Source organism: Peromyscus californicus, unplaced genomic scaffold (genome assembly GCF_007827085.1).
Source record: "Peromyscus californicus insignis strain IS unplaced genomic scaffold, ASM782708v3 Scaffold_5__1_contigs__length_169319896, whole genome shotgun sequence".
NCBI classification, from domain to species: domain Eukaryota; kingdom Metazoa; phylum Chordata; class Mammalia; order Rodentia; family Cricetidae; genus Peromyscus; species Peromyscus californicus.
The window spans coordinates 120,376,845-120,389,539 of NW_026294573.1; the positions used below are offsets into that span (position 1 = coordinate 120,376,845).

Sequence of the window (12,695 nt, forward strand, 5' to 3'; positions counted from 1 at the left end):
TTTCCCATAGTGCCTTTCTCTATCTTGTCTCTGTTATGAATGACCTTAACGGACTGTTTCCCATGTTGCCTTTTGAGTACACCACTTCTGTTCCCTTAGCGCGGCTGAAGTCAAGTTTCTGCTTTTAGCTCAAGGGGATTCTGAGTCAAGCTTTTGCTCTTTTACCATCGGAGATCGGGAGATTTCTGTTCTCCCTGAGCTGGCATTGATAGGTGGTTTTGTTTTTGTTTTTGTTTCTTTCTTTCTTTCTTTCTTTTTTCCCCTGATATTATCCCCACAGCAAGTCAATCCTGTCTGTGTGCACTCAGACTGGTGTTTTAGTACCAGACGCAAAAACCCTCCAGGGCTTGCTTGCTCCTCCACCTTACCGAGTCAGTGAAGGAAAATGAAACTGAAGGTTTTTCAGAGATATTTTCTCCCAGATAGTTCTCCTCCCTCAGACACACAGGCCCCTAACGCAGCGGTAGCAGCAGCCACAGCCAAGGCTCAGTTTTATTGCTTCCTCCACACCAGCAGCTCCTCCTTGTCAGGGAAGAATCTGCCTAGCCAGACAGCAGAGCTCGCTGCTGCTCTCCGCCTGCACCTCAGTGTCTATGGCTAGGGTCTAGCTGCAGAGGAATTTCTGACTGCTATTTTTACTGGCTTGAAGGAAAGACTTGGAGAGAGGTTTTGCCCTGTTCCAAGAGGTGTGGGTTTGTTTTTTCTTAGAGCGAACCACAGGTGATTTTCCCATAGATGTTATTTCCTAGTGAAATAAATTTTGCTCTTAGAGAAAATCTGAGAAGCAAAGACCTGAAAACCTTTTTAGCTTTTTTTAGAGAGAGAAATTGCTAAGGTTTTCCAAGAAAGCTTTCAGTTTTTGAGAGAGACTACCAAGTTTTTCCCAAGACTTCTCTTCTCTAAACATCTGACTTCACAGTCAAAAGGTAACAGACCCTGTTTGAATGGTGTTGTACAAGTTTTCTCAGGCGCTGGCAGCAGAACAGACGGTGTTGCCTCTCCCATGTCCACCTCAGGGAAAATTCTTTCCTCTGTGGCTTGGGACTGTTCACAAGCCAAAAGCTTACATAGGAATCTTTTTCTCCCATTTTTTTCTCTTCTTTGATAGATTTTTCCCCCCCCCTCTGGTTTTTCCCCAGGATTTTGCTCTCACAATCCCATAGTTGGAAGTCAAAAACATAGTTCCTCTGTTTTGTTGCTTATCTTATCCTATGCTTTTTTTCTTGTGCTATATTCCTGCATTCTACTTTATAATTTTTTCTTTTTTATCCTAAGTTTTCTTTACAGTATATTCCTACCCTATCGTACATTTTGTCCTTAATTTTTATAGATAGAATAAGAAAGACTTTTTGATAGGGACATATATCTATGCCGCAGCCTCATGTTCCAACTTTGGCACTTTGCTGCCTAACCTTCACTCCTGAGAATAAAAACCCCTGCCTTATTTTTCACTACAAAACTGGACATGTCCAACTGCTTCTCACAGGGTCAACTCCCCAAGCGTTTGTCAAGTCCCTGGGTCCCTGTTTCTGGAGCCATCTGTGGGAGACCTGCTCCCACTTTTCCCCCCAGAGTACTCTTGAGCATGGAGAAGTAAGAAATATTTAGATAGAAATATAGAGGAGAAAGACAGATAGAAACATAGGATAGCCTCGGGAGGGCCCCAACCATCCCCTTCTGTCTCTTCTAACGGGCTATTTGTAGAAATGCCAAGGGTGGGAACAAAAGACCTCCCCCCTGCACAGGCAAGTGCAGTCCTTTCCAAATATCTGGTAATCACGCACATGGTCAATCTGTCCCTTCATGCAGCCCTGCTGTGTAAAGCAAGCTCAAATCTCAGTAGAAAACCTCTGTGGACCCTAACAATAGTTATACAGTAATGGAGATGCAAAGGAGAAAGGAGAAAGAGAGAACACTATGGTAGAGCTGAACATTTTCACTCATCCAAAATTGAAATTAAAATCGAAGTCCACAGTCAGGAAAATCAGAATGCCCTTTCATATTTTTATCTTTCTCTTCTTCTTGTCTCTAGTGGGTCACATGGCTATGGAAGAAAGCTGAGGTGAAATTGTAAATGTGTTTTGCTGTATTCTCTTTGCTTGGATTTAAGGAAATTTAGCTTTCATTCTTTTCCATTTCACAACTGTAAAATCAGCCTACAGAAGTACTGTTATTGCCAAGTAATGAAACAAATATGAGGAGATGACACTAAGACTTCTCAAAGACAAATTGAGGTGGAATAAAGATGTCCCATTATGACTGATCCAGGGTTTGAAAAGACCTGGGAGAAACAACAGCTTTAGGACATGACAGGATCACTACACTCATGAACTCATAGTAGCTGGGGCTGCTTACAGAAGACCTCTTAGTACTGTAGCATTCCCAGTAAAGCCAGGCAGGAGCTTCCAATACCACCTACTGAGAAGCTGACAGTCAATGGCTGCTGAGGGCAAGACAGTCTGTTTTCTTTAGTGGGGTGTCCCCTGGGAGGTCAACTGTACTCTACTGGATGGCCTCAAACCCACGAGTGCAAATCTGTCTTGGTGGGTTATTATATTAGTTACTTTTCTATTGCTATGATAAAACACCATAACCCAGGCAACTTATAAAGGAAGTGTTTAATTGGGATAGTGGCTCCAGAGGATAAAAGTCCGTGATGGTGAAGCCGAATCATGATGGTAGGAACATCTGAGAACTCACATCTCAAAATACAAGCAAGAAGCAGAGAGCACCCTAGGGATGACAGGAGGTTTTTGAAACTTCAAACTTACCCCCAGTGGCATGCCTCATCTAACAAGGTGTGTTAATCCTTAACTAATCCCTAATCTTTTCTTAACAGTTCTAAGAACTGTGAACCAATTATTCAAATATATCAGCCTATAGAGGCCACAATTGTTCCAACTACCACAGCTATGAAAAACAAAGTCAGAGCATATGAAATTGAGGTGGGGGTAGGGATGGATCACAAAAGGAGTGAAGGGTATAGGCAGTGGTTAATATCAAAATACAATGAATGTGTGTGTGTGTGTGTGTGTGTGTGTGTGTGTGTGTGTGTGTGTGAAATCCTCAGTTATATTAAAACTGTTACATAAAAACATTATATTAATCCCAGCATTCGGGAGGCAGAGGCAGGCAGATCTCTGTGAGTTCGAGGCCAGCCTGGACTACAGAGCAAGATCCAGGAAAGGTGCAAAGCTACCCAGAGAAACTCTGTCTTGAAAAACAAACAAAAAATATTAAATATGAAAACATGAGGGGTATCCTAACCACATATGAGGAAATCTGTATCTTAGCTAATTTTCAATAACCATTTGCAAACTTTTACCATTTACTTGTAATAAAGACAAGAGTGCTGAGTGGGGTATTAGTCTTCATCAGTCTTTTTCTTTCCATGTTCTTTAAGCGATTAGCAGTAGGCAGATTCGTCTGGTGCACTGCTGCATATGTCTTTTGGAGCCGGGGTGTACGGTCTCTTGGCCCTTCTTGAACAGGTCCTTCTCTTACTCTTATCATTAGGTAGATGTGAAATCAAATATTTTCATTAGCATGCATGCTCAACAGGAAAGAGTCTAACAAGTCAGGGACACTATCAAATATTAATTTTCACTAAAATTTTACTTTTACTTTTGTTCATGTAAAAAGATACAGGAAGAGATAGAAGGTTTTCATTAATATTTAGGCCTGGCTTGTTGTATTAAAAATGTTTTCACACTGCATTTACATCTGAGAGCGCATTTATTTTAATATGAGTACATTTGTTATATAAGACATAATTATGTAAATTAAAATGTCTAAATTATTCTAGAGACTAAATTCCTTTAGCAGATGAAAGATTACTACATTTAAAAAAGCAGCATGTATGCACATGAGTGGGTATACACACACACACACACACACACACACACACACACACACACACAGGAGCACACACATACCATAACCTTCCTTCCACTTCTCTGTCAAGGAGTACAGAGGCACTTCCTGTATTATTTGAGGAGAGCTTTACTAGACTCCTCTTTCCACCTGTATCTTTACACACATCATCCACTTGCTCCCTGCCTGCTGCCTATCCCCATTTAGTGAAGATTGTGAAAATCAAGGTTCACAGGAATCAGTCAATAATACTCTGGTTCTCTTTGTATTTACTACATGTGTGACTTCATTTCCTAGTTCTTGGAGTGTAGGAGGAGGCCCTAAAGATAGTTTCTATATGTATTTGAATCATTGCAGTTTAAGAATAAATAGCCAGGACTGATTTGCAGCCTGATACAGTAAACATACCTATCCTAGTAAAATGGGAGAAGGGGTAATGAAGGCTGAGCCCTTTTTTGCTATCTATATATCTATTCATCTATCTATCCATCTATCTATCCATCTATCTATCATCTATCTATCTATCATTTGTCTACCTACCCACTTACCTACCTATTCATTTTTTAATGTTGACTAAAAAGGAAAACCTGTACTAACTGCAGCCCTGCCCTTCACATTTACAACCTTCTCAAATCACTAAGATAATCTGGTACAAATATTGTTGTTTTTATCATCCTTCTTTAGCTGGTCAACCCCAGGGGAGAACAAACACCTCAATCCAGGCAGCAGAGTCAAGGGACAGGAGAAGGTTGCCGGTCCTGAGCTCCCTGTTGTTGCCTTCTGGCTGGACAATCGGTGCCAAATAGCGCCCAGGGAAACAAACAGCAATAGAGAACGCGATAGATGCGGTTGATGCACGTACAGAACCACAGTTTCACCGAAAAGGAGAGTGGAGGAAGGTGACAGGCTGAGAGTCAGCATCTGGGAGCCTCAGCAGTGGAACCAGCGGCGATGTGTGCACGCACAGGTGCCACAGGCCTGGCGCCCAGAGCTCTGTCTTTGCAGCCTCCCAGCTCAGCACAAGCGGCAGCTTGCTGAAACTGCAGCCGCGGCAGAGCGTGGGTATTCCCAGCCACCTCCACCCGAGGAAGAGCCAAAGGAAAGGGCGCGAAGGGGGAAGCATGGCGTGGCAGGGGGTTGGGGCAAGACCCACAGGCTCATCTCGGTGCTCCTCTGGTGAGAACCTGTACTCGGCATCTGTGCTCCTCCCTTCTCTTCCCAACTCTCAGTGATCATCTCCATCTCCCCTCGCGCATCCCTTCCCCCCCTCCTGGCTTTCTTTGCTCTCCCTCCTTGCCTCGTGCCTGCTCCCCTCCCCCTCGCCTGGCTGCTCTGGGCAGCAGCAGCCTCAGCAGCCCCGGAGATGGGCAGAGAGCGCGCGGGGCGCTGCAGCTCTGGAGCAGCGGCTCTCCCCGCCCCCGGTGCCCTGCGCCCCTGCTGCCGCTCTCGCCGCCTGGCTGTCCCCCGACTCCAGCTCTGCTTCTAGGACAGCGCCGCCACCGCCGCAAGCCCTCGTCCCGCCGGCGCGGCGCTACCCTCTCGCGCCCTGGATGGCGCTTTCCCTCGTTGGGATGGAACTGGTGAGTACCAGAGAGTCCAGGGTGTCAGGCACAGGGCTGAGCTCCCACAGAACATCCTTAGACGCGAGAGGCACCCCAACCACCTGCTGGGAGTCCTCTTGGCACAGGATCTCCAGCAGGTCTCCGGGGACGTTTGGTTTCAACTCCATCAGCCGGGAACCTGAACCCTTTCTCTTCCAGAGATAGCTGATTGTAGATCTTAGTCTCTCGTCACCCTTCGGCCCTCTGGCTGCTACCCTCACTCTCGCTGCAGACAGCCCCTGCCTGGCCTCACTTCGAACAGGGTCGTTGCTGCCCTCATCGTCCCCATGTCTTTCTGAATTCCCTCTTCTGCCGCGCGCTGTCGCGCGGACCCAGCTTTCTCCAAGAAGTCCTCCCCTGACCCGCCTCCCCTCAAAGCCTGACCACAGAGCTACCGGTCCTGCCGTCCCGTTCCTTCTCAGAGTGGGTAGTCTTAGTGAATTCTGACCTCATTCTCTCCACATGATGCTGCCTCCCAGCTTTTCTGACACTCACCTCAAGACTGACACTGACACGGGGTGATCCTCCCTTCTGTGTGTTTGTGTCTCTGCACCTGGACTGTTCAGGGGATGATCAAGCATGAAAAGGGAAGGGCAAAACCAGCAAACCTTGTGGGACTAAACTTTTGTCACTGTTTCAAAGTGCACAACTATTTATTTACCTTGTTTAGATTCCTTCTTGTCTGCGGGCTTGTTGGCTGGGTACAGGAAAGGCACCTTATTTTACCTGTTTTTCCAGAATCGGTCTTTCTTTCAGGTCTAGGGCAGAACATCCACATAGCCCAGTTGTGAATCGCCCTCAGCCACGCCGCCACCCAAAGCTCATCAACTCTTGAGGTTAAGCAGATTTTTCTTGAAAGAGGACAGGGTGGCAGCAGAGTTAGCCTTTGGAATCGTTTTCTGAAATTTCAATAAGCCAAAGCCCTATTGCTTTTTGCGTTTAGTGCCTAAGAGGGGAACGTTGTGCAGACGACCTCCACATCATGCTCTTCAGGTGTGGTGTAGTCTCTTGCCATCACTATGGGATTTCTGTATGAGCTTCCTGAGTGCAGCAGCTTTTCCTGCTAAAACCAGGTTCCTTGTGTTTGTGGTTGGCTTGAGGGAGAAGAGGCATTGTGTTCAGTGACTGAATCTGACTAAGAGGGGATAAAGGAAGGAGGGAGATAATTTAAACACTGCAATTTGTATCAAGATTTCTGTGTACTTATTATCTTAAAATAAGGCCCCATACAACTTACGATTTACATTTTAACAACTTGTAAAATATTAATTTTGAGGTGGCATTTTACTGCACAGAACTCCTGAACATAGGGTTAATGCTTGAAACCTACAGTTAGGAGTATTCAAAGAAACAGAAGAAAGTTTGAAAGGTACCCTATTTAAGCATGGGCTGTGTAAATACAAGTTTCTTGATATTTCTATAAGCAGTTTCAGGGGGAAAAGACTTGAATTGACATCCTCACCTTTGCAGCTGATGGAGAGGATGTGTCCTATCCTCTTTGTGAAGAGGCAATTCTTGCTTTACAAAAAATAGAAGGGAAAGTCAATCAATTGTATGAGGAGTTTGTTTAGCAAGGATTGCCTTAAAAAATCCCACCTTTTGCATTATTAGGCATTTTACTTCATTTTGTTTTCTTTGTACTTCCCTGCCTTGTGTGGTCTGGGTAGGAGCACAGTGACCAGCAGTGGTTGTCAGTAAATGTGTTCAGCTCTATCAAAACTCCCGGGGGCCATGAGTACTAACTTTACTCTTGGTTTTCTAAATATGGAAATTTGCTTAATTACATGTAGTGTTGAACTAAGAAGAACACTCAAAACCATGTATTTAAGTTTGCAATTGCTGCAGATGTTCATGTATAAAATGTTGTGTGGACAATAAGTGAGTTAGAAGCTGAATCAAAGGATCTCTTAATTTTCCCTCCAGAGATATTTACCTTTTGTGTAGTAATAGGGTAATTTATATGTATAGTATATCCCAAAATAACGAGTCTTCACTAAAAAAATAGATTGCAATTGGACAAAGTAAAGGAAGGAGTAATGCTGTCTGCTCTGTTTTTGTGATAAGCGTAAGTTCAAATCAGTATATTCTAACATAATTCTAATTCCTGTCACAATATTAAAATTGTCTCAGAATTATCTATGAACATGCAAATTAATTTGTCATAAAGTATGGCAAAGATTTCTAAGAATTCCTTTATTTTACTTATTTTTATTTTTCAAGAATTCTTATAAAGAACTCAAGAACCTCCCGGATTTAAAGTTCCTGTAGTTAGTAAGACTATGCAAAACAATCAAATAGAACAGGTGAAGAGACAGGTGGACTGATATTGGACTGGTACATTGTTGAGTATGTAATGTTCTTAATTATGTACCATCAAGAGGCCAGGCCTAAAGTAAATATTTGCCTTGGAAAAACATATTAACAATTGTGTAAATGACATAGGTATTTCATCAACAAGTTGTCATTAGTTGAATGCTCCATGTGAATTATTTTACTGAGAGTACAAGGTAAAAAGAGAAAAAGGCTAAGGAAAAGGAAGCATGGAGGGAAAATAAAGAAACTGGGATAGTGGCTTGAAACCATTATTAAATGAGGAAAACTGAATACAGTTCCTATTATGGTGGTGCTTTAGGTAACAGCGGTTTTCCAACTTGATTTTTTAGAAGCCTCTTAATTTCAGGAATAAAAAATGCAACATTTTTTTCTTTTTAATGAAGTGGTTATTTAATTTCTTTCTCTAAAATTTGAGGTTCAAAGGCAAATTCAGGTAAACTACCTAATTGAACTAAATTCTAGACAAATTTTAAACCAAAACTTAGGACAATGAATATATAAACTAAATGAATATATAAAACCGAAGTTTGCAATATCTTGTGCTGGTTTACAATGTTGGTGGATGTCTCTTTCAATTTTATTTATATTTGCACTTTATTTAAACACACAGTAGTCTATATATTATAACATACAAATTTTATGAGTTCAAAAAGCAACCAATATCATGAATAATAAATCATTATATAAGCATTCATAATAGTTTTTGTTTCTAGCCTCAGTCTATACAGTAATATTTAACAGCAAGCCTTCTCAGGGAACAAAATAGAAATAACTTCAAAACTAGCATAGTGATCCACCAAAGTTTGAGTTTTCTAAGATGCGTGATTAGGATTCCTATGTAAATAAGCATTTCCTTTGATCTCTTGCCACGTGCCAATAATTCCAGTATTTAGGAGGCTGAGGCAGGAAGGTCATGAGTTCAAGGTCAACTTGGTCTCACTCAAAACAACAAAACAAAGGCACGCACTGACAAAAGACATATACATTCTGTGCTATGGCTTGAGTCTGCTTGAAATATAACTTGATTCATTTAATTGCAAATGAAATGACTAGTAGAATTTAGATGGTGATTAGAGGATTTGAAGGACATTCCATTGCCATTGTTTTGATTATGATTTACCTAAGGTTCTGAAGTAATAGATTCAGAATTCGAATCCAAGTCTTCTCTCTCCATGTGGTGTCTATCTTTCTATGGCACTAGAATAAGCCCCTCATTTGTAAGGTAGGGTTATTCGGTTTCAGCATTAAAGAAAACAGGAAGCTAAACACAACGAAAGGTCCTTTCTGCTTCAGAGTCCAACTTGGTGTTTAATCTTTAATCACCACAGTTGCTGACAACCATGCCTCCTGACATGTTTTTGTCACTTTATTGTTAAACCTTGGCAAACATTTCAAAATTATACAGTAACCGAGCTACCCAAAATATTTCATTTTATTTTTCATTTTCTCATCAATTATGTACTTACACAGTATAAGTTTATTTTACAGTAGTAATATACCACAGGCATTTTCTATTTTACTTCTTAGAAACAGTTGATTAGAAGATGTTCCGAAAGCAGACACTAGCTTCTTTAAGTGAGGAACAGAACTGAATTTGTAGTTTCATCTGTGTGTTTACTTAATTTTTATTTCACCACAAAGAAAGTTTACACATCTATGTGCTTATTTTTCACTTTGATGTTTGTGTCCCATAGACTAAATGGCTTGGGTAGTCAGGGAAGAAAAATCTGTTTCACAAAGTTCAAAATCAGTTCTGATAATCCTGGCCTCCGTAAATTTCTCTTCATTGACAGGGGGCAACAGGAAAGTGAAAGAATATGTCAATAAGGTGCTGTCCTTATTACTGGCTAAATAATAAATTGTCAGATACATTCTCTCTTGGACATGGTGGATCATCTTTGCAAAGAAAAAGAATGAATATGTAGATAACTCAGTAATCACATGGAACAATATCATAGTGTCTGAATGTGGCTGGATTGGAGGTAGTTAGCAGAATCAGCATGCTGGATTGCTTGGTGGCTTGCTCAACAGATGATGAACCAGGCTTGAAGGGTCCCTTGTTAAAGGAATTTGTCTTTGAGCCCTTTAGAAGGCAAATTTGTCTAACAGAAGAATTGCATTTCTAAGGTTTCCATGACCTAATTTCTTTGCAGTGCAGTTCATCCTTCATTAACTGAGATCTTACTATACTGTAAGATCAGATGTGATGAATATAAACAGATGAAAGAACATGACATAGGCTCTGACTTCAGACATATTACAGTTTAGCTTGAGAGGCAGCTTATAAATGAGAAAGATTGATGAAATACTGACTGCCCTTAAAGTAAGGCATGCATATCTTCTTGGAAGAGATGATCCAAGAAAAATTAAAAAGAACACAACTTGAGCAAGTCTTCATTGCATTTAATTGAGGGCGAAGATATGCCATTATTAAGGCTTGATATGAAATTAATATATTTCCTTGAAAGCATATGACTTTGTTGCTGCCTATACTTAAATATAATGTCAAAAAAGTTCTGACAATACAGACATTTATTATGCTATTGTAAACAAATATATCTGCATATTTATAATCCTTACAAATAAACACGTTTTGTAATTAGGTCACAAGGTAAATTTCCAAGGGAAATGTAACTAATTTGTATACTTTCATTAGTGATTAGAATTGCCTACTTTGTCTTTTCAACAAGCATTCACAAGAAAGTGTAAGAGTAAATACAGGACAAGAAGCTATAAATAATTCCTATATTGCATCTTCAATACTTACAAGCCTAAAAATGACTTTAATAAAACATATTTAAACTTAGGTGATTAAAATCTCTGTCTTGCCGGGCGGTGGTGGCGCACGCCTTTAATCCCAGCACTCGGGAGGCAGAGCCAGGCGGATCTCTGTGAGTTCGAGGCCAGCCTGGTCTACAGAGTGAGATCCAGGAAAGGCGCAAAGCTACACAGAGAAACCCTGTCTCGAAAAACCAAAAAAAAAAAAAAAACTCTGTCTTATTTGATAAGGAACATTTATTGAATGGTAACAATTGAATGGTAGAAAAAAGATAAAACTTAGTTGGAATGTTAAAATGTATTTTTGGGAAATAGTTTAGAGAGATTTATAATGTAGACCATAGACTGAAAGATTCTTTTCATAATCATCAAAATTTATAATATTGTAGCTATAGCAAAGTAATAGTTTAATCCTAGGTTACTTGAATAGTTTTGCATGAAAAAACTATTTTATGCACATGAAGAATTCATTTCTTTTATGTTTGCTGTTGGTTGCCCAAGAGGAATTAACATGAATCTGATTTTTACATGAATCATATATGTCTATATGTATATACATACATTTATACATATACATATACATGCACTTATATGTGTGTGTGTGTGTGTGTAAACAAATTTATGAAATCTTCACAGAAAGATCTAATAATGTGGTAAAAGTATATTGGTGACCTTGTTCCATGAATGTAACTTGATCTTTTACCTTTAGCAGCCTTTAGTAGAGAAAAGATGACCTTGACAGAGACCAAGACCCATTCTAGAAGTTTAAGATGTGCAGTGTATTCAATTTCATGAGGAGCTGGGACTAAGGGACCAACAGCTGGATTCAGTGGGAGATAATCCACTCTGAGCTAATAAAGTTGATTAGCTCTCTCACTGTCTCTGGAAAGCTGCTACATTAGGATATTGCCTCGCTCACTGCCAATAGCCCCTTAAAGTCTATAATCACATCTGTGGTCTTTCCTTCTCCTATAATATTTAAGCAGTTTCTATTGGACCATATGGGAAGAAAAGAAAAAAAAATCACGCAATCTACTTATGTCTTGTTAGCACATGTGACGTGTGTTTGCCCAGTTTTGATAGTCTTTTGATACTTAAGAGATGATAAAGAATAAGCACATGAAATGTTATTTTTTACTGTACAACATTGTTAAACAGATTCACAAAACTTCACCACAAGGTGGTGGTTCCTTGCCTTTCCTGCTATGATCCTGGTATAAACTCAAGAACTGGATCTCAAATCCTTTATTTTCTACAGATACAGGTAAAAGAAGTGATCTGAGCATCTATATCCAACATACCCAACCCTTCTCCTCACTGAGAGTCCTGAACATACTTATACATGTGCACATTCACTTAAAAAATAATTTAAATTTTATTTTATGGGTTTTCCTGTATTTCCTGGAAAATACTACCTCAGTTCTCAACAATATCAGGGGCTGAAAAATGGGTTATCATAGCTACATAGTGCTAGCGATCCTAAGAATTTAAATTTCATTCATCATTCTGATTTTCCAGTGAGTCACTTTCATCTGAATTCTAGCTCAAGTGGACAAAGACAAAGAGCCCACATACTAGTACATGTGTACATGTGTCATACATCTATGATTTCCACAGATTTTTTTTTTTTGGATTTTTTTTCACTTAGGAAAATCTCCCTGAGAATACAAAAGTCATTGAATTGGAAAAGGTCCCTGAAAACACACACACACACACACACACACACACACACACACACACACACACACACACACACACACACAAAAGAGAGAGAGAGAGAGCAATCAAATAAACAAAACAACTTCTGAGAACCTTATTGTCACTTATAAAAAAATTCTACCATGGTTGCCATGATAGAATAACCTTAGGTGGGGTTTGGGCATAAAACAATGTATTGCTTGCCATTTTATTTTAGCAAACATATTTCAAAGTAATATATTGCATGGTTCTTCTCACAGGACACAATCAAGGTTCTTATGATGGACATGTTAAAGTCCCCTCTCCCACTGGATGTATGTGTTCATTTTTCTAATTACTGTCCCTAAGTCTCAGAACCCTGAGCCCACCAAGGACAAATCTCACTGCTACTATTATTAGGGCTGTACATGT

General features: G+C 40.3%; 1 protein-coding gene across 5 annotated transcripts in view; it reads left to right on the forward strand.

Annotated features, from left to right (window-relative positions):
- Window positions 1–4,394: 4,394 nt before the first annotated feature.
- The window catches only part of Fut9 (fucosyltransferase 9), a 193,771-nt gene continuing 185,470 nt past the window's right edge, over window positions 4,395–12,695 (forward strand). For 4 of the 5 annotated variants that reach the window (XM_052715167.1, XM_052715168.1, XM_052715166.1 and 1 more), the window contains exon 1: window positions 4,395–5,453. The gene's annotated coding sequence lies outside the window, so the exon portion shown is untranslated. The remainder of the gene's footprint in view (window positions 5,454–12,695) is intronic. The other variant, XM_052715170.1, reaches the window with a different exon arrangement.